Here is a 20,675-nt window from a genome sequence, read left to right on the forward strand (position 1 = left end):
CATTTGCCTTCTGTCCCTGTTCTTGCTTCTTCTTTTCGAACCTTGATCTTGGCCTTGCCTCATTCTCTCTTCTTGGTACCCAGATCCTTCCTCGGCGGACCGGGAGGATATCGACACCGTTATCAAGGAAGTCGCCAGGGACGCCGAGGCCAAGGCCAACAAGATGGCCATTGAGGAGGCCGTCAAGGGTGCTGCTGAGGACGCCGCCAAGGGGCCGGCAAGGGAGACCGGCAAGGCTGCTGCCGAGGAGGCAGGCAAGGGGCCTGCCGGGGAGGCCGGCAAGGCCGCTGCCGAGGAGGGGGCGGTTGACGACCAACCTTCCTCCTCCGCTGCCTCTGGCTCGGGCAAGTACCTGAAGGTGAGCGACAACCTGTTCGTCCACCTCCCAGGGACGGCGAGCACTAGGGCGCCCATCGAGGGGGGAGGCGTTTGATGACGAGGTGCTCGCCGCCGCCGGGATTGAGTTTGTTGACAAACCGAGCACCGGTGGCGGCGGTTCCCAGGAAGAGCGGCTCCTCTAGGCCATGAGTGCCAACTTCCAGAAGCTCCAGGTGCTTCATCGTGCTCGCCTGGACAAGGCCAAGTCTAGGATGGCGGTGGTGGACAAGGCGGAGGCGGACCTCGAGGAGCGCGTCACCGAGACGCAGGCTTGGTTTCGCCAAGCCCATGAGGAGCTGAAGGTTGCCCAGGACCTACTGGCCGAGCGCAAGCTGGAGCTTGTTATGAAGCAGGTCGACATCGAGAAGGCCCAGGAGATGGCGAAAGAACAAGCCGCCAAGGGTGAGGCCGCTCGGCACCAGCACCAGGTTGTGCTGAACTCCCAGGAGGAGGATCTTGCCGCTCGTGAGGAGAAGCTCGCCGCGACACTCCGTGGCAAGGATGAGGAGGTCGAGAAGCTTGTCGTGCAGCAGACCCAGGAGTTGGAGCAGAGACACGAGGAGGCGCTCAATGCTGAGGCCCATGTCTAGGCCGGCAAGGTGAAAGAGTTGGAGGTGGAACGGGACGGGCTGAAGGAACAGGCCCTGAAGCTGGCGAAGGAGAAGGAGACGCTCAACGGTGCTCTGGTTGAGGCGCAGGCCGCAGTCCTCGGCAAGGCTGAGCAGCTCTCCAAGGCCAACGACTCCATCAAAGACCTGAAGCTGAAGCTGGAGGGTCTTGAGGGGACGCTTTCAGAGGTCAGGGCCCGGGAAGAGACCCTGACCAAGAATCTGGAGAAGGAGTGGCAGCTGCAGAGGAATGACGCCCCCAACCACGAGGATTTCGTGAAGGGCGAAAACCTCTTGGTCAGCCGCCTCACCAACATCGCTAGCAGGATCACCACAAAGCTGGCCGCCATGGGGATGCCACACATGAGGTACGCCCCGGAGCCAAACGTGAGTCCCAACACCAAGCTGACCCTGTTCTTTGAGGGTGTTCTTGGAGCCCTGGAGCAGTTCCGCTCCAACAGGGCGACCTCTCTGGCCGATGAGGCCCGGAAGCTTTGCCAGGGCGCCATTACCAAGGTCCTCACCAAGGTGGCGTACTGGAACCCCGACCTCGACTTCGACGCCGTGCTGGAGAGCTTGCCGGAGGATGTGGACCTTGCGACGCTCGAGGAGCGTATCAAGCCCATCATCAGCCGCGCCGACGGAGTTCGGAGGATAGAAGGCCAGCGCCGGGACTAGGCACCCCGCTTCTCATCGCCGCTGCAGGTTCACGACCAAGACAATTTTTATCTTTAGTTAGAACCGCAGCGATTATTTGATGTAATATAACTCTGCAATACTTTGGAACGATGCATGTTATTTCCCCGTTTGATCTCCCTTTGTATGTCCACCCTACGTTAATCGGGTAGGTTTGCCGGCGCGTAAACCCAGGCTGCGGCACCTTGAGGACGGATCTCCATTAGCCTGCCGGGTGTGCTTGCTACCAGGCAAACCACCTTACCGCTCTTAACAAGGCCGCTCGAACTGTCGAGCGGACTCGAGACAGAACGAGAGCATTGCCAATTGCAGAAGGTCACCCTGCCGTTCTTGACGCCGCCACTCGAACTATTGAGCGGACTCGAAACAGAGCAAGGGCGTTGCTAATAGTGGAAGGGCCCCATTGCGTGCAGGTTTTCCATACACAGGGCAAGATATTCGAGGACGATAACCTTAAATATAAAAATGAATTGCTCAGAGTTTTGCATGACTTAGCTTTTCTGCCGTTGCGTGAGCGTTCACTGCATCCGCCGATGACGATACTTGTTCGGTCGTCTTCTTCCTTGGAGTGACGACCACGATGAAGCCGCTGCTCTAACCCGACCAGATTTCCACAACTGCGCCCCCAACCTGGCGCGCCAAAGATGTCGGTGGAAACGACACCTATGGGATCACTGGAATCCCTTCCACGGTTGGCGGGCGCGGGTTTGTGCAAAGAGCGGGTCTGGCAGCCAGCACAAAGATCGTTTACCCAGGTTCGGGCCGTGAGGATGCGTGATGACCCACAAGTATAGGGGATATATCGTAGTCCTTTCGATAAGTAAGAGTGTCGAACCCAACGAGGAGCAGATGGAAATGCTAAGCGGTTTTCAACAAGGTATTCTCTGCAAGTACAGAAATAATAGGTAATAGATAGTTTTGTGATAAGATAAATTGTAACGAGCAACAAGTAACAAAATTAAATAAAGTGCAGCAAGGTGGCCCAATCCTTTCTATAGCAAAGGACAAGCCTGGACAAACTCTTATATAAGGAAAAGCGCTCCCGAGGACACATGGGAATTATCGTCAAGCTAGTTTTCATCACGTTCATATGATTCGCGTTCGGTACTTTGATAATTTGATATGTGGGTGGACCGGTGCTTGGGTGCTGTCCTTACTTGGACAAGCATACCACTTATGATTAACCTCTATTGCAAGCATCCGCAACTACAACAAAAGTATTAAGGTAAACCTAACCATAGCATGAAACATATGGATCCAAATCAGCCCCTTACGAAGCAACGCATAAACTAGGGTTGAAGCTTGTGTCACTCTAGCAACCCATCATCTACTTATTACTTCCCAATGCCTTCCTCTAGGCCCAAATAATGGTGAAGTGTTATGTAGTCGACGTTCACATAACACCACTAGAGGATAGACAACATACATCTCATCCAAATATCGAACGAATACCAAATTCGCATGACTACTAATAGCAAGACTTCTCCCATGTCCTCAGGAACAAACGTAACTACTCACAAAGCATATTCATGTTCATAATCAGAGGAGTATTAATATGCATAAAGGATCTGAACATATGGTATTCCACCAAATAAACCAACTAGCATCAACTACAAGGAGTAATCAACACTACTAGCAACCTACAGGTACCAATCTCAGACTTGGAGACAAGAATTGGATACAAGAGATGAACTAGGGTTTGAGAGGAGATGGTGCTGGTGAAGAAGTTGATGGAGATTGCCCTCTCCCGATGAGAGGAGCGTTGGTGATGACGATGGCGATGACTTCCCCCTCCCGGAGGGAAGTGTCCCCGGCAGAACAGCTCTGCCGGAGCCCTAGATTGGTTCCGCCAAGGTTCCGCCTCGTGGCGGCGGAGTCTCGTTCCAAAAGCTTGCTTATGATTTTTCTTCGGACGAAAGACTTCATATACCAGAAGATGGGCACCGGAGGGCCAACAGGGGGCCCACGAGGCAGGGGGCGCGCCCTGGGGCCCAGGGGGGTAGGGCGCGCCCCCACCCTCGTGGACAGGTGGAGGCCCCCCTGACGTAGATTCTTCTTCCAGTATTTTTTATTACTTCCAAAAATAATTTTCGTGGAGTTTCAGGACTTTTGGAGTTGTGCAGAATAGGTCTCTACTATTTGCTCCTTTTCCAGCCCAGAATTCCAGCTGCCGGCATTCTCCCTCCTTATGTAAACCTTGTAAAATAAGAGAGAATAGGCATAAGTATTGTGACATAATGTGTAATAACAGCCCATAATGCAATAAATATCGATATAAAAGCATGATGCAAAATGGACGTATCAACTCCCCCAAGCTTAGACCTCGCTTGTCCTCAAGCGGAAGCCGATAACGATAAATATGTCCACATGTTTAGAGGTAGAGATGTCGATAAAATAAAATACGGACATGAGGGCATCATGATTATTCTCATAACAACAACATATATGGATATTGTCATATGATTTCTTATGCTCAAGTAATAATCTATTCACAATGCAAAGTATGAATCAGAAACTTCATTGAGAACCAACAAACTATAATCTCAGTCATTGAGGCAATTGGAATTTATCATAACATCAGAAAGAGTCTATGTCAGAGCTTTCTAGCAAGTCCACATACTCAACTATCATTTAGTCTTTCATAATTGCTAACACTCACGCAATACTTGTGGTTACGGAGTTTTAGTCGGACATAGAGAAAGATAGGGGCTTATAGTTTCGCCTCCCAACCTTTTACCTCAAGGGTAATGTCAACAATAATAACTCATGCTAACTTACATCCAATTAGATATATATATCAGGATCTTTCCAACATACTAGGCTTGCCAAGGTATAAAATATAAAAAGGAAAGGTGAAGATCACCATGACTCTTGCATAAGTTAGAAGATAATAGTAAAAGATAGGCCCTTCGCAGAGGGAAGCAGAGGTTGCCATGCGCTTTCAGAGTTGGATGCACAAAATCTTAATGTGAAAGAACGTCACTTTATATTGCCACTTGTGATATGAACCATTATTATGCAGTCCATCGCTTTTATTTCTTCCACATCACAAGATCGTATAAAGCTTATTTCCTCCACACCAATCAATCATACATATTTAGAGAGCAATTTTTATTGCTTGCACCGATGACAACTTACTTGAAGGATCTTACTCAATCCATAGGTAGATATGGTGGACTCTCATGGCAAAACTGGTTTAAGGGTATTTGGAAGCACAAGTAGTATCTCTACTTGGTGCAAAGAATTTGGCTAGCATGAGGGGCAAAGGCAAGCTCAACATGTTGGATGATCCATGACAATATACTTTATCTCAGATATAAGAAAACATAACCCATTACGTTGTCTTCCTTGTCCAACATCAACTCTTTAGCATGTCATATTTTAATGAGTGCTCACAATCATAAAAGATGTCCAAGATAGTATATTTATATGTGAAACCTCTCTTTCTTTATTACTTCCTATTAATTGCAACGATGACCAAAGCTATGTTTATCAACTCTCAACAATTTTTAATCATCATACTCTTTCTATGTGAAGTCATTACTTTCCATAAGATCAACATGATCTTTTTGTTTCTTTTTATTCTTTCTCTTTTCTTTTATTCACTAAATATCATAGCAAAATAATCAAGCCCTTGAATCAACACTAATCTTTATTATATATAGCTCACAGACTCGATTACATAAAGGGATCATAAAGCAAAACTCAAAACTAGATCATACCAAAACTTTATTCTACTAGATCAAGATACTACTAATAGGATCGAACTAAGAAAAACGGTAAAGATAGGAGATGTGATGGTGATACGATACCGGGGCATCTCCCCCAAGCTTGGCAGTTGCCAAGGGGAGTGCCCATACCCATGTGATTATGTCTCAGTTGCTGGTGATGGGATTGTTGATGATGTAGGCTTGTCGTCCATCTTCCAAGGCATAGGCTCACCATCGTAGAAGGATGATTGAGTCTCCGGGATCCTTAAATCTACAGCCAAACTCATCCTTTTGAATCTATATTCATACTCACAGTTTTGGTTTTGAAGGTCATAGATTTGAGCTTTGTCGGGTGGTAGGTGCGACATATGCCAACGGGTGGCTTATCATGGTGGGTGCCAGTAAGACATCGCTGGTGCCTGGAAACGGGATGAGGCGAAGACATGCACGCCGGCAAATCTTACCCAGGTTCAGGGCTCTCCGTGGATATAACACCCCTAGTCATGCTCTGCGGGGTCTCCGCATGATCACTAGATCAGAACGAGTAGCTACAAATGCTCCTTGAGCTGTGGGGTTCAAGGGAGAAGAAGAGCAAGGCTAGCTCTTGCTTCCCTCTCTCTATGGTGTGTGTAACTATAAGGAGCCAACCATTTGCATGGGTGCCCCGGGGGGTTTATATAGGCCTACCCCCCGGGGGTACAATTGTAATCCGGCTGGGTGCGGGTCCCAGCCGTCAGTGTCTGTGCTCGCCGGCTTCTCCGCCGGCCGTTGGGGCCCGCCGGCTGGTGGGTCCCGCAGGCTGCCGGCCTCTTGGTCGACAGGCCGGCCCCACTGCCCAGGGGTCTTGTCGGCGGCTGCTTACTGTAGCCTCGCCCCTGATGACGAGGGCTTGGTCGAGGTAAGCGTGGCTACAGTGGGCCGCCTCGAGGGCTCTCACTGTAGCCTTACCTCGTCTTGTCTCCTTAATGTGGCACATGCTTCGAGGGAGGGGGTAGCCGGCTTCTGGGGGCCGGCTACGCCCTTGGCCGACTGGGGGAGGCCGGGCCGCCTTCGCGCCTCTCTCTGGCTAAAGGGGCCCGCCGCCCGTGGGCCGTACTGGCGTCTGTCGTGGGTGACGTTGAGGCCAGCATGGCCACAGTGCCGAGTCGGACGGGAGATGGCCGTCCCGTACGGCGTCCTGTGGCCATGCGTGCCTCGGGCTTCGGGGGTAGTGGGCCGCACTGTGGCCACACCCCGTCTTGTGACCGTTATGTGGATGTAGTTCTGGTGGGTGCGGTCTTGGCCGGCTTCGTGGAGTCGGCGCGCTTCATGACTGGCTCTTGGAAGTCGGTCCTCTTGGCGCCGGCTTCCTGGAGTCGGCCCTCTCGCAACTATCTTGAGGGAGGTTACCAAGGCCGGGTAGCCTTTGGAGAGTCGGCCCCTGGGGTAGTCGGCCAGGGGAAGTCGGCCCCATGCTCCGAACGCTTGAAGGCTCAATCGGCCTGATAATTTTTGAAGAACCATGGGTAGTCGGTTAGGCTACCCGTGGCCATTTACTTCGACAGTAGTTCCCGAAGCTGATTGGGCTTCGAGGTTGGGTGGAGTCGAGAAGCTCGATCAGCTTCCTATCCTGACGAGCCGGCAGCTGGGAGCTGACTTTGGTTGGGGGCGCCGTCTCGGCGAAAAAAATTTAGGAGACGGAAGGCGGGAGCTGGCTAGCGCGTGCACCGGGCCGCGGGCCGGCCACTTGCCGCCTGCGAACCACGTGGCCAAAAAGCCTGCCAGCCCACGCGCGTGACGGGACGTCGCCACAGGTCGGGGGCCCGCCACGCCCACGCTTGGGCCCAGGCGTGGATTCTCTGCGGCCCAAAGCCGCCCGCACGTCTTCCTGCGGCGGTTTCGGCACGCTTTTAGGGTGTAATAATCGCGAGGCGTGGGGGGAGTGGGTGCAGTTAATCCCATGTCTCACCCCACGCCCTGCCTCCCTGGCTTGACATTGCGAAGCTATAAGTAGGGGGAGGGGGAGAGCGGCAGGCTCTCGCACGCTCCTCCTCTTTCCACCATCTTCTTCCTCTTGCCCTTTCTTGCAACAGCGCCTCGCTGCTGCACCGTTCCACCACTTGCTCCTCCGCCGCCGCGCTCGTCCTCGCCAGCCCCACGCCACGATGCAGTACGGCGGGGATTGGGACGGCTCCAACATCCACGAGGATCACGTCGAATTCCTCCGCAAGACGCGGCGGCTGCCCAGCGCGGACAAGGTGGAGGTCCGTGTCGCGCCGGCGAAGGAGATTACGCTGGAGCCGCGGGAGGGCGAGCGGGTAGTCTTCCGCTCGCATTTCTTGCGCGGCCTCGGCCTGCCCGTGAGCGCCTTCTTCCGCTCTTGGCTCGAGTTCTACCAACTCCAGCCGCACCATCTCCCCCCGAACACGGTGGTGCCGCTGTCCGCCTTCGTCACCCTGTGCGAAGGCTACCTCGGCGTCCTCCCTACCCTCGAGCTCTGGGGGGAGTTCTTCCAGTCCAACCTGGGCACGCGCATGCAAGGCGTGCCGGCTCAGAGTGGCGCCTTCATCGCGATGCGGAGGGTGGCTGCCGACAACCCCTTCCCCGTCATCACGCTGATCCAGTCGGTGAAGCTATGGCAAAAGTCATACTTCTACATGAGGAACGTCGCCCCGCAGGGCGACTACGTCAATCTGCCGGCTTACGTAGCCGGCCCTCCGGCCGGCAGGCGGCCCCACTGGTCATACCGAGCCGTGACGCTGACGCCGGCTGGAACCGCGGCCGTCGCCCGGGTGCGAGCGATGATCCAGTCGGAGGGCTTGTCGGGGCCCGACCTGCTGGCCGCCTTCGTCACGCGCCGGGTACTCCCGCTCCAGAGCCGCCCTCATCTGATCTGTCAGATGAGCGGCCAACTCGATCCGAGCCGGATATGCACCAAAGACATGCCGCACGACGAGGTGGCCCATATCGTGAACTACCTTGCGAACTGCAAACTCTCCGCAGAGTGGCAGTTCGGCAAGGAGCCATATTGCCGGGCTCATCCGCCGCCCACGGTATGTCCTCTTCTTCTCTTTTTCTTCTCTCAGTTCTATTGCCGAGTTCCTTTTGGCCGACTCTGACCAGCGGGCTTGTCTTGACAGAGCCCTCTTCTTCGGCCTGCAGGCGGGTCAAACGCGGGACGCTGGTTCGTCCCAGACCGGACGGAGCACGATCTGGAGGACCCCGACTTGGGGGCGGCCGCTATGGATGACAACACCGAGGAGGGCGGCGGCCAAGCCGGCGGCGAAGCAGGCGGCTCCGGGCTTGGAGTCAGCTTCGACGACTAGCCGGACGATGATGAGGCTGAAGTCGTCCCACGCCGCCAGCCGGCGTCTGGCCGCGGCGCGGGTTCCTCCGTCGCGCCGCCTGCTCGGGGCGGCGGGCAAAAGCGTCGCGCCGCACCAGGCTTGTTCGGCAGTCGGCCGAAGAAGCCCAGAGGCGGGGCAACGGCGACCAGGCGGGAGGAGGCGGCCGCGAAGGCGGCTCGCTTCCACAAGGCGGTGAAGCAACCGCAGACGGTGTCAGCGTAAGTTCAAACTCCTTTGTGTGCTCTTTTTTTTTCTTTTCTCAGGTGGCTCCTGAATCCTTGTCTTTTTCTCAAACAAATCCGAGCTCCATTGTCGCTCGAGCAGGCGGCTGCCGCCTCTGTCGTTGAGTCGCCGAGGGGATCTGGGAGCACCACTCGCCGCGTGGACCCCCGTGCCGATCTTCTGGCGGCGACGGAGCGGAACGCGCGGGAGGTGCGGGAGGAGCGGGAGGCGCGGGAGGCGGAGGCGGCGAAGGCGGCCGCCGCCAAGGCGGCGCAGGAGGAGGAGGCGGCGAAGGCGCGCGCTGACGCCGCGGCCAAGGCTCAAGCGGAGGCTGCGGCTACAGCGATGGTGGAGGAAGCCTTGCTGGTCACCCCGCTGCGCGTTGCGGCGCCTGGGGCCCCAGAGCCCTCGCCCGAAGAAACCGGCGGTGACCAGCCGGGGCTGGAGGGGGATGATGACGTTGTCATCCTGGAGAGGGCGCCGGTGCCGACCCCGCCGACTGGAGCGGCTCAAGGCGGCCGGCCTGATCTGCCGCCTGCGCAGTCGGCAGGGGCGAGCCGGCCGCGAGGACTGAGTTGGCGGCCCGGATGCCGCCGAGCCGGCGCGCGGGGAGGGCTGCGTCAGAGCCACAGAAGGCTGCGTCGGAGCCGCCGCTGGCCGCGGGCTCCAGCTCGTCGGCCCAAGATGTGGAGGTGGCCAGCGCCACCTCAGGGTGGACGCCGGGCGGAGGGACGGCCGTGATGAACGTGGCCGCGCAGGACGTCCGGACCCGGCTCCAGGCCCAGGCGACGGCGCTGAGGCGGTACACCGACGAAATACTTGCGACGCGGGCGGCCATCCGGGTTAGTCTTCTTATCTTGCTTCTTCTTGATCTTGGTTTCTTCCGTGGGGGCGCGTCCGCGCACCCACCGGGTGTAGTCCCCGAGTTTCGAGTCGGCTGCTGCGCAGGCGGCTTGGAACTTCTTAGTGGATTTGGCTTTGCTATTCTTGTTCTTACTTCGATCTTCTGCCTGTCTTGCAGGACTACCACAATCTTCGTGCAGCTGCCTTCAACTCCCAGGCTCGGGAGCTGACCCAGAAGACCGCCGACCTAACTGAGAGCCGGGGTAAGTGTTTCGTCCTTTATCTCATGTGGGGGCGCGTCAGCGCACCCAGTGGGTGTAGTCCCTGAGATCCGGGCCGACTGCTGAGCAGTCGGGTCGGATCTTTCTTGACGACTTCCTCTTATTGCTTCTTCTTTTTCTGCCGTCCTTGCAGCGGCCAACGCTAACCTGAGGGTGCAGCTGGGAGGTTCTCAGACTGCCCTTCGTGCCAAGGAGGCCGAGTTCGCCGCCTTGGTGCAGGAGCGTGACCGCCTGGTCAAGAGGTTGGCCGACCAGGAGGAGAGCCATAAGGCGGCTCTGAAGGCAGTGCAGGACCGCGAAGCCGCCCTCCAGGCTGAGTACGAGACAGAGGCGGCAGGCTGGGCTGAAGCAAAGCAGACTCTGATCAATGGCTATGGCCAGATCGAAGATCTGGTTGACGGTAAGCCGCCTACTTCTTCGTCCTTTCTTGCCGCCTGCCACTTTTGGCTTGTTTTCTGACTTGGTGTTTTCTCTTCTTTCTCTTTCTTTCTTGCACAGAGTACTTTCCTGGCTACTCTACCGCCACCAGCCAGATCATCGAAGCCCGCCGCCAAGCACGAAGGCAGGCTGGCGCTGAGATTGCACCAAATGCGGGCCGTTCACTGGAGGAGCAGCTCTTGGCGATCCAGGCCCGTCTCCAGCCGACTCACCGACTGCTCCGCCGGCTTCAGCATGCCGGGGCGCAAGTGTTGGCCGCCCTCTGGCCCGGCGAAGTGGTTCCCCGCACCCCCAGTCGGACTGCCGACTGGCTGGAGGTGGCAGTCGGCCGCTTTGAAGCCTGGAAGGCCTCAGCGGCTCGGTCCGGCGCCAGGCGGGCGCTAGAGTTCGTCAAGGCCTGGTATCCCGGCCTGAGTCTGGACCAGCTGGCTACCTGGCGGCAGCAAGCCGACACGGAGCTGGAGCCGGCACGGCCGGCAATCATCCGGCGGGCTTCGGCGATCGCCGACTACACCGACACCAGCGTCTTCGCCCCTGAGGTAGATGACAACGGTGTTGCCCAGCCAGAGGAGTGGTTCGGGCTGAACCTGGCAGACGGTGAAGACTCGGCGGAGGAGATCGACTCCAGCGACGAGGGCGAGGAGGAGGAGGAGGAGGGTGAAGACTCCGGGCCGGATGGTGGAGCGGCCGACCAGCCTCAGCCTGACCGCGCCTCCAGCACCACGTCACGCGCGGGTGCGTCACCTGCCACCGGTGGTGACCAAGCCAAGACCCGCCAGCCGGCCACTCCTTCAACCGGCGACGCCATCTCCACCGACCAGCCTGGCTTCCGCATCGTGCCTTAGTCTAGTCTGCTATCTTTTGTTTTCCTGTCTTGTCACTTTTGGAACAATATTCTATTAAGTCTGCACAATTCCACCCACTGGGGGTGTATTCGAACTATGTCGATTGCCGGCCTGTTGGGGCTTTATATGTATATATGACTATGCATGCGTTTGGCTTTTCCTCGTTCTTTGCTTTTCATCCTTCTGCTGTTTCCTTTGCCGCCCTCCCTTGGTTGCCGCCTCCCCAGTCAGACAGTTTCTCTGCAATCTGTGGCTGGAGAAGTGCTTGGCCAATTGGGAGGGCAAGTACTCTAGCTTTGTTGGATTAGAGCTAAGTGTTTAGGAAGCCGGCCAGCCGGCTGTTCTGACAGCCGGCAAGCGTGGTTGGAGGTCGTCTTTTCGCTATATGAGTTCATTAGTCCTTAGCCGTTTTTCGTGTGGGCGTCCTTTCTGCCTTGTCTCTTGCTAGTCGGACAGTCGGTTCTTCGAGCTGCGACTTTCAACAAGAGAGGACTCGGGAGCCGGCACACTACTTGTCTGACTTCAGGTAGAACTTTTAGTATAGCTTAAGGCGGCCAGTCCCCGGGCCGACTAGTCGAACCCGGTGCCAGACAAGAAATCAAATGTAATAATACATTCATGGATATGACACTTGTCACTCATAGATAAATAAAGGCAGTCCCCGAGTGCTCCTCGGGGGGCCTGTTGTTTCGTACTTAATACAAAAAGGGGAGCATGATACATACTGCTTTCAACTGTAAAATCTTCTCAGGAGGTTCGCATTCCATGGTCGCTCCGACTCCCTGCCGGAGTCGTCTCTCTTGTGTGCTCTTAGTTTTTGCGCGTCGATCAAGTAATAGGAGTCGTTTCCTAGTGCCTTGCTGATGACGAAGGGGCCTTCCCAAGGGGCCGAGAGCTTGTGCTGGCCGGCTGTTCGCTGGATCAGCCGAAGCACAAGGTCGCCCTCTTGGAAGGATCTTGGCTTGACCTTGCGGTTGTGGTAGCGACGTAACCCTTGCTGGTAGATGGCGGACCGGCTGAGTGCTAACAGCCGGCCTTCTTCTAGTAGGTCGACACCGTCTTCTCTTGCTTCCTTGGCCTCCGCCTCCGTGTACATGGTGACCCGAGGCGAGTCGAACTCGATGTCGGTTGGGATGACAGCCTCGGCACCATATACAAGGAAGAACGGAGTGAAGCCGGTTGACTTGTTGGGGGTAGTACGCAGACTCCAGAGGACAGCCGGCAGCTCATCGAGCCAGCAGCCGGCCGATCGCTCCAGTGGTACAACCAGTCGGGGCTTGATGCCGGAGAGGATGAGTCCATTTGCTCGCTCGACCTGGCCGTTTGACTGCGGGTGGGCAACGGACGCTAAGTCCAGTCGGATGCCCTGCGTCGCGCAGAAACGTGCCAGTGCTCCTTTGGCAAAGTTTGTGCCGTTGTCGGTGATGATGCTGTGCGGTACGCCGTACCGAGTAGTGATGTCGGTGATGAATGTTACGGCAGTCGGCCCGTTCAGCTTCTTGATTGGCTTCGCTTCGATCCACTTTGTGAATTTGTCCACGGCGACAAGCAGATGTGTCAAGCCGCCGCGGGCTGTCTTGAAAGGGCCCACCATGTCCAGTCCCCAGACGGCAAAGGGCCAGGTGAGGGGAATGGTCTTGAGTGCAGAAGCCGGCAGGTGTTGCTTGGAACTGAAAACTTGGCATCCTCTGCAGCTCTTGACTATCTCTTTGGCATCTTCCAAAGCAGTCGGCCAAAAGAAACCATGGCGGAAAGCCTTGGCCACAAGTGATCTTGAGGCTGCGTGGTGGCCGCATTCGCCTTGATGGATATCCTTGAGGATTGCCACTCCTTTTTCTGGCTCGACACAACGCTGGAAGACTCCAGTGACGCTGCGCTTGACAAGCTCTCTGTTGATTATTGCATATGCTCCGGCTCGTCGTTGCACTAGTCTTGCTGAGATCTCATCAGCCGGCAGCTCTCTGCTGACTAGGAATCTGAGGATGGGCTGGGCCCAAGATGGAGCGGTGACTTCTTCTTCTGTTAGTGTAGCCACCATGACTCGGGTGGGTGGGTCTGGAGGCATGGAATTGGAGTCGTCCACCGCTTCTTGCGTTGCTGCAGTCCCCGGGCCGGCTGCTGCAGTCCCCGGGCCGGGTTCTGAAGTCCCCGGGCCGGGTGCGACTACGGCAGTCGGTGGGGCAGTTGTCGAAGTCCCCGTGCCGCCTGCGGGGCTTGATGGACGGCTTGAGGAGGTGCTGGAGGGAGACGCCGGTTGGTATAGCCTGTCGGGTGGAGCCGATCCGTGCCAGGGCATCTGCTTGGTCGTTGTCGGCCCTTGGCACGTGAAGGAACTCGCACCCTTCGAAGTACCCACTAATCTGCTGGACGAGGAATCGATAGCTCGCCATGTTCGCGTCCTTGGCGTCCCAGTCGCCAGACGACTGCTGGACCACCAAGTCTGAGTCGCCGTAAGAGGGATCCGGCGTATGCCGAGCTCTTTGGCTAGCCGGAGCCCATGTACGAGCGCCTTGTACTCGGCCACGTTGTTGGAGGCGGCGAAGTGGATTTGCAGCGTGTATCTGAGTTTGTCGCCTTTGGGAGAGGTGAGGACGATGCCGGCTCTCAAGCCGGTGCGCATCTTGGACCCGTCGAAGTGCATCCGCCAATGGGTAGAGTCGGGAGCCGGCGGTAGGTACTGGGTCTCGGCCCAGTCAACGAAGAAGTCGGCTAATGCTTGGGACTTGATGGCGGTGCGGGGTTGGTAGAAGATTGTGTATGGCGCCAACGCAATGGCCCATTTAGCCACCCGGCCGGATGCATCCCGGCTGCCTATGATCTCAGCAAGCGGGGCGGTGCACACGACCGTGATGGGATGCTCTTGGAAGTAGGGCTTCAGCTTCTTGGCAGCGAAGTACACCCCATAGCACATCTTCTGGTAGTGCGGGTAGTTCTGCTTTGAGCTGGATAGCACTTCTCTTAGGTAATACACCGGCCTCTGGACTAGCTGGGCTCGGCCTTCTTCCGGGCGCTGGACCACAACAACTGTACTGACTACTCGGCTAGTCGCGGCAATGTAGAGGAGCATGGGCTCCTTCTCAGTCGGTGCCGCCAGGACAGGCGGAGTGGTCAGCATCTTCTTCAGCTCATGGAAGGCTTGGTCGGCTTGGTCATTCCACTCGAAGTGAGTGGACTTCTTCATGAGTCGGTACAGGGGGAGAGCCTTCTCTCCTAGCCGGCTGATAAAGCGGTTTAGGGAGGCCAAGCACCCGGTGAACTTCTGCACATCTCGCAATTTGGTGGGAATCTCCATCCTCTCGATGGCCTTGATCTTCACAGGGTTGCACTCGATGCCGCGTTCGGAGACCAGGAAGCCTAGCAGCTGGCCGGCTGGTACTCCGAACACGCATTTCTCGGGGTTGAGCTTGATTTGGAATCGGCGCAAGTTGGCGAATGTTTCTTTGAGGTCTTCCAGCAGGGTGCCGCGCTTCTCTGTCTTCACCACAATGTCGTCTACATAGACGTGGGCATTTCTGCCGAGTTGCTTGAGGAGGCATTTCTGCATGCAACGCTGAAAAGTGGCACCGGCATTCCTCAAGCCGAATGTCATAGTCAGGTAACAGAAAGCTCCAAATGGTGTGATGAAGGCAGTCTTCAGGCGGTCCGCTGGGTCCAACTAGATCTGATGGTACCCTGAGTAGGCATCCAAAAAACTCAACAGCTCGCATCCGGCTGTGGAGTCTATCACTTGGTCAATCCGTGGCAAAGCAAACGGATCCTTGGGGCAGGCCTTGTTGAGGCTGGTGTAGTCTATACACATGCGCCACTTGTTGTTCTTCTTCAATACCAGAACTGGGTTGGCAAGCCACTCTGGAAAAAATACTTCCATAATAAAGCCAGCGGCGAGGAGCCGGGCTATCTCTTCTCCTACGATTCTTCGCTTCTCTTCGGACAGTCGGCGGAGGGGCTGCTTGACCGGCTTCGCGTCGGCTCGGACGTGCAATTTGTGCTCGGCGAAATCCTTCGGGACACCCGGCATGTCCATTGGGGACCATGCAAAAATGTCTCGATTCTCACGGAGGAAGTCGACGAGCTCGCCTTCCTATTTACTGTCCAGGTTTGCCCCAATGACAGCAAACCTCTCCGGATTCTCCGGGTCCAGAGGTATCTTCTTCATCTCTTTGGCCGGCTGGAAAGAGCCTTGTGCATCACAATCTTTGGGGTTGGGGGACAGGGTCGGCTGCTTGCCGGCCATGGCCACAACCCGCTCTAGCATCTTCTTCTCTTCTGCCACTACGAGGGACTCGGCCAGCCGGCTACTGGCCATGCCACACTCGATGGACTTCTCGTAATCGCCGGCTACCGTGATGATCCCCTTCGAGCTCGGCATCTTCATCTTCAGGTAGGCGTAGTGGGGCACAGCCATGAACTTGGCCAGAGCAGGTCGGCCAAGCAAAGCATGGTAGGGGCTCTCCAGATCCACTACCTCAAACCAGATCGCTTCTCGGCGAAAATGATCTTTGTCTCCAAAGAAAACATCCATCTTAATCTTGCCGATTGGGGAGCAAGACAAGCCGGGGACGATACCATGGAACACGGTCCGGCTCGGCATGATCTGCTTCGCCTTGATGTTCAGCTTCTCCATGGTATCGCGGTATAGTATATTGATACTGCTTCCGCCATCAATCAGGACGCGGGGGAATCGGGCAGCTCGCCTCTCCGTTGTGAGGGTGACATCCAAGACCAGTGCATAGGAGCCAGGGGATGGCATCACCTCTGGGTGGTCGGCCTGGCTCCAGTTGATGGGCTTCTCGGACCGGTGCATGAACTCGGGGGCGCTAGAGGCGACCGCGTTGACCTCTTGGTGCTGACGGCGCCGACTGCGCTTGTCTTTGGCTTGGCTTGTGAAGACGACGTAGGCGGCGTGCTCTTCTGGGAACTCGTCTTGGATGGCTCCGACTGCCGGCGGAGCCGGCGGCTGCTGGGGGGCTGGAGGCGGCGGGCCGGGAGGCGAAGGCGGCACCAGCCCTTCGCCCTTGGAGATTCGAGTGAGCCAGTGGCATTTTTGGGTCGTGTGGTTGGACGGCTTCGCACCGCTGTGGAACTTGCAGGGGGCGTCGAGAATCTGCTCGTAAGAGAAAGCCGGCTGCCAAGCCGGCCTGCCACCCTTCTTCTTGGGAGCGGGCCGCTCTTCGGGCTGCTCATCTTCAGCTGTGGCCGCCTGCCGACTGGTGGAAGGCGGCATGGGGGCCTTGCGCTTGTGATCGTTCTGGTAAGGGCGCCGATTGGAGTCGCCAGCCGGCGTCTTTGGAGCCGGAGCGAGCACCTTCCCAGAGGCGTCCACTCGGAGCTCGGTCTTCATCGAGGAGTCGGCCGTGGCTTACTTGTCCGCGATGATCAGCAGTTCGTCGAGGGTAGCCAGCTCGTCGCAGAGGAGTCGGTGCTTGAGGAGGGTGCCCTCTCGGCGCCCGGCGGTGAAGTACTCGATGGCCTGAACCTCTTGCACCCCCTCGCAGGAGTTGCGGAGCTCGGCCCACCGCGTGAGGTAGTCGCGGGTCGACTCATTGGGTCCTTGGACGCACAGGGAGAGCTGGCGAGGCTTGGGAGGCCGCTTGTACGTGCTGGTGAAGTTGCGGACGAAGACTTCCGTGAAGTCCAGCCAGCTGTTGATGCTGTAGGGCTTGAGGCTGTTGAGCCAGGTGCGCGCCGTGCCTTGCAGCATGAGGGGGACGTACTTCACGGCCACGCGCCGATTGCCGTTGGCTATGCTGACAGCAGTGGAGTAGTCGATGAGCCAATCTTCCGGCTTCACAGAGCCGTTGTACTTGGGCGTGTCTCTGGGGAGCGAGAACCCTTTGGGGAAGGGCTCGTCGCGGATGCGGGGGCCAAAGCATGGCGGGCCGACATCGTCTTCTTCTTCTAGCGCCAGGGATCGAGCAAGGCGGTCGATCCGGTGGCGGGCGTCGTTCTCGCCGACTCCTTCTCGGCGGCCTAGTCGGTCACCAAGAGTCGGGTGCGTGACGGGCGGCGGGGTGAGACGTCTCTCCCTTCGAGGCGGGGGAGGAGGCGGATTTCCTTGGCGCTCCACCGCTCGAGGGCGGCCTTCCGCGTCGCGCTCGATGGTGATACGAGTCCGGCTGCGGCTAGCAGCCGGCTCCTTGTCTTTCCTCTGGCGGGCGCCGCTCGCAGTCGGCGAGCGGGACGTCGCGGCGTGCTCCCGGCGCGGGGGATGACTATCGGCGCGGGCGCCGGCTTCGTGCCGTTCTGCAGCCGCGTCGATCAGCTGCTGGATCCGCCTTGTCATGTAGGGGAGCTCGTCGGCTCCCAGCCCATTTAGCTCTTCAGCGGCCGCCTGGGCGGCTCGTAGATTCTCGAGCGGGGTGGCGTAGACGGGGCGATCTGCCCCCAGCATGCTGGCGATAGCCGCGCCGCGCTTCTGGACGAAGCCGGCTCGGCTCGGCCGCTAGGCGGCGGCGTACTGAAGGCGGCGCGGTCGACTTTGCGCTGGTGGGCCTCGGTGAGGCGTCTCATGGAGGCTATCTTCTGGCCTTCCGCGACGAGGGCGAGGCGGCGTGCCTCCAGGGTCTCGGCGTCGGCGTCGGCCGGGATGGGGACGGATAGGTCGTGCATCGCCGCTTGCAGGGCGTCGTGGGCGTTCTCGCCCGAGTTGGCGACGTGGCTGATGACCAACACTTCGGTGACAGCGCTGCTGCCACTGTCAGCTCGAGGGAGAGGATCGTCGAAGACCACCACGTCGGAGGGGTAGGCGTCGAGCGATGCCGTGTCGGAGTCGACGAGCATCGGGTCGGTGGAGCCGACCGACTCCAAGTCTGCAGCAAGCTCGCTGGAGACGTGAAGCTGGTCGAGGAGGCTGACGAGGCGGCTCTCGGGGTAGTCCGTGCCCGCGTCGGACGCGGGCTCGTCGGAGATGCGAGTCTCGCCGAGCAGATCGGCGAGGCAGCTCGCCGCGCAGGCGTCATCGACGCCTTGCAGCGCGTCGAGGCAAACGCCATCGGGCGCAGCAGGCTGGCTGCGCTCGCGGGGGAGGAAGAGGGTTCCCGTCCAGAACAGGTCTCCGGACGACGGTGCACCTGGCCCCACGGTGGGCGCCAAATGTCGGGTGGTAGGTGCGACATATGCCAACGGGTGGCTTATCATGGTGGGTGCCAGTAAGACGTCGCCGGTGCCTGGAAACGGGATGAGGCGAAGACATGCACGCCGGCGAATCTTACCCAGGTTCGGGGCTCTCCGTGGAGATAACACCCCTAGTCCTGCTCTGCGGGGTCTCCGCATGATCACTAGATCAGAACGAGTAGCTACAAATGCTCCTTGAGCTGTGGGGTTCAAGGGAGAAGAAGAGCAAGGCTAGCTCTTGCTTCCCTCTCTCTATGGTGTGTGTGTAACTCTAAGAAGCCAACCCTTTGCATGGGTGCCCCGGGGGGTTTATATAGGCCTACCCCCCGGGGGTACAATTGTAATCCGGCTGGGCGCGGGTCCCAGTCGTCAGTGTCTGTGCTCGCCGGCTTCTCCGCCGGCCGTTGGGGCCCGCCGACTGGTGGGTCCCGCCGGCTGCCGGCCTCTTGGTCGACAGGCCGGCCCCACTGCCTAGGGGTCTTGTCGGCGGCTGCTTACTGTAGCCTCGCCCTGATGACGAGGGCTTGTCGAGGTAAGCGTGGCTACAGTGTGCCGCCTCGAGGGCTCTCACTGTAGCCTTACCTCGTCTTGTCTCCTTAATGTGGCACATGCTTCGAGGGAGGGGGTAGCCGGCTTCTAGGGGCTGGCTACGCCCTTGGCCGACTGGGGGAGGCCGGGCCGCCTTCGCGCCTCTCTCTGGCTAAAGGGGCCCGCCGCCCGTGGGCCGTACTGGCGTCTGTCGTGGGTGACGTTGAGGCCAGCATGGCTACAGTGCCGAGCCGGACGGGAGATGGCCGTCCCGTACGGCGTCCTGTGGCCATGCCTGCCTCGGGCTTCGGGGGTAGTGGGCCGCACTGTGGCCACACCCCGTCTTGTCACCGTTATGTGGATGTAGTTCTGGTGGGTGCGGTCTTGGCCGGCTTCGTGGAGTCGGCGCGCTTCATGGCTGGCTCTTGGAAGTCGGTCCTCTTGGCGCCGGCTTCCTGGAGTCGGCCATCTCGCAACTATCTTGAGGGAGGTTACCAAGGCCGGGAAGCCTTTGGAGAGTCGGCCCCTGGGGTAGTCGGCCAGGGGAAGTCGGCCCCATGCTCCGAACGCTTGAAGGCTCAATCGGCCTGATAATTTTTGAAGAACCATGGGTAGTCGGTTAGGCTACCCGTGGCCATTTACTCCGACAAGCTTGGAGGTGCTCGATTTTCTCGTGGAGCTTGAAGAAGGCCTCCCCGATGTCCTTGGCATCCAGCTTGTGGTTATTGGTGAACTCCGTGATCATTATGTGATTGGAGTCAAGACCACGCTCCACCATCTCTTGGCACTTAAAAACATGTTGCTCCATTGCTTCAAGCCTTGTCTCCACGCTTCCTGTCCTCCATGGTCCCTCAACATCGCGGATGTGCAGCAACCCATCACGCATCTCAATGGTTTGGGGGTGTTGCAGCACCTCCGCGAGGTAGGGGTTGATGACCTTCTCGAAGAACTTGTCCTTGGGGGCGCTTGGAGATGTCATGATGGTCTAGATCTGTCAGAGAAACCGCTCGAAACAAGAACAGAGGACAATTGCATGATACGGTGGTCAAAACCTTTGGGAGATTATATAATGAATTTTTACCGACCAAAATACGTAATGTGCAAGAAAACGGAGTCCGGAGAGCACACGAGGTGCCCATGAGGCAGGGGGCGCGCCCTCCGCCCTCGTGGAGGCCTCGTGTCCTTCCCAGACCGCTTCTTATTTTTCTATTTTTCTAAATATTCCAAAACGGAGAAAAATTGCCTTCAGAACTGTTTTGGAGTCGGTTTACTTACCGTACCACATACCTATTCCTTTTCGGAGTCTGAAACTTTCGGAAAGTGTCCCTTATGTATTCCTCCGGGGTTACGGTTTCAATAACATTGGTTTCAACATTTATAGGATTACCTGAGATATAATGTTTGATTCTTTGACCTTTCACAACCTTCGGATATGTGCCTTCGAAGTTGTTGATTTTTATGGCACCGGAATGATAGACCTCCTCGATAACATAAGGGTCTTCCCATTTAGAGAGAAGTTTTCCTGCAAAAGATCTTAAACGAGCGTTGTATAGAAATACATAATCACCTACATTAAACTCACGCTTTTGTATCCTTTTGTCATGCCATCTTTTAACTTTTTCTTTAAATAACTTGGCATTCTCATAGGCTTGGGTTCTCCATTCATCAAGTGAGCTAATATCAAATA

This window comes from Triticum aestivum, chromosome 6D, assembly GCF_018294505.1.
Source record: "Triticum aestivum cultivar Chinese Spring chromosome 6D, IWGSC CS RefSeq v2.1, whole genome shotgun sequence".
Lineage (NCBI taxonomy): Eukaryota > Viridiplantae > Streptophyta > Magnoliopsida > Poales > Poaceae > Triticum > Triticum aestivum.